Below are 1,389 nucleotides of genomic sequence, written 5' to 3' on the forward strand. Positions count from 1 at the left end.
AAAAGATCACAAATCCAAATTACCCCCCAGCCTCTTTTCCGTACACCCAGCCCCCCCCCCCCCCCTTTTTTTTTTTTTATTTCTTGGTTATATTGAATTGTAGTGTTTGCAGCCTCATTAAATCCATTCCAAGACAAAAGAATAAAAGACTGGGAGGAGGGAGGGGGCAGGAGAGGAGGGGGAAGAGGAGAGGGAATGGGGGGGAAAAAAAAACCAGATAAAGAAAACAAATAAAGCCCTTTAACTAGATCTTCACATAAATGTCACAGTTTCTCAGCATTTACGATTTGCCTGTTTAGCATAAAAACACTTAAGGACAAGATTGAAGGCTTTCCGAGAGATCTGGACAGAAGTCAAAGCTATCACTCGGAGGTAAAAAAACAAAAAAAACAAAAAAACAAACAAACAAAAAAAGAGGGGATGGCGGGGTAGGGGCGGGAGGTGGCGGAAAACAAGTGCTCTTCCAAATAATACTAAAGAAAAGTGGATTTCATTGTAATTCATAGGCTTGTTCCAAATACCAAGAGAGAAAGAGAGAAGAATAGAAGCGCACAGATGCCCCGACGAAGGGAGAACAGCTCTGCTCCCATTGTTGTGGAGTTAAACAGTGGAAGGGAGGGTTAACCTAATCCATCAAATTGTCTGGAAATTGTGAAGAAAATTCAAAAACCATATGGTCTCCAAGCGCTCGCCTTCTCTCTGCTGCGGAGGGGCACGCTTGTTTCAGCATGGCGAACCGCAGGAGGCTGTATATGCTCCATTGTCGCTTGTCACTTCAGAGAAGAGGGCTCATTTGTCCCCAGTTTTCATGCTTTACGCTAAAAATTACAACCCCATCCATTCTCAAAGAGGAGAAAGATTTATTTAGCCTCGGAGAAACTGGACCAAAAAAAAAAAAATCCAACCCACAAACCACCAACCCTGTCTTATCTGGACGCGGCTCCGCCGAGCTCTGCCACTGTACACCAGATTTGTCTTTCTCACATAAATTTTGCAAAGAATAGAGAGAAACACACGTTGCTCGGCTCCAAAGGCGGGTCACGCCGCCAAGAGAAAACACATTCACCAGAGCCTCAATTTTGGCGAAAAAAAAAAAAAAAAAAAAAAAAAAAAAAAGAAAGAAAGAAAGAGGGGGGGGGAAGACAAAAAGGAAAGGGAGGAAGCGAAACGTTTTCCATCCTCGTGTCCCCGTAGCAGCGCTTTTACCCAGAAGCGGGAGGTCCGGCCCGCCGGGCGGAGGGCAGCTCCCCCCGCTCACACGCACCGCTCCGTTCGTCCACATCGGTGATAACTCCTTCCCCTCCGCCCGGATTTGTTTTTTTTCTTTCCTTTATTCCCACCCCCCACCCCCTTCCAAAAAAAAAAAAAAAAAAAAAAAAAAAAAAAAAA

The sequence above is a fragment of the Pygoscelis adeliae genome, unplaced genomic scaffold (assembly GCF_000699105.1).
Source record: "Pygoscelis adeliae isolate BGI_AS28 unplaced genomic scaffold, ASM69910v1 Scaffold294, whole genome shotgun sequence".
Lineage (NCBI taxonomy): Eukaryota > Metazoa > Chordata > Aves > Sphenisciformes > Spheniscidae > Pygoscelis > Pygoscelis adeliae.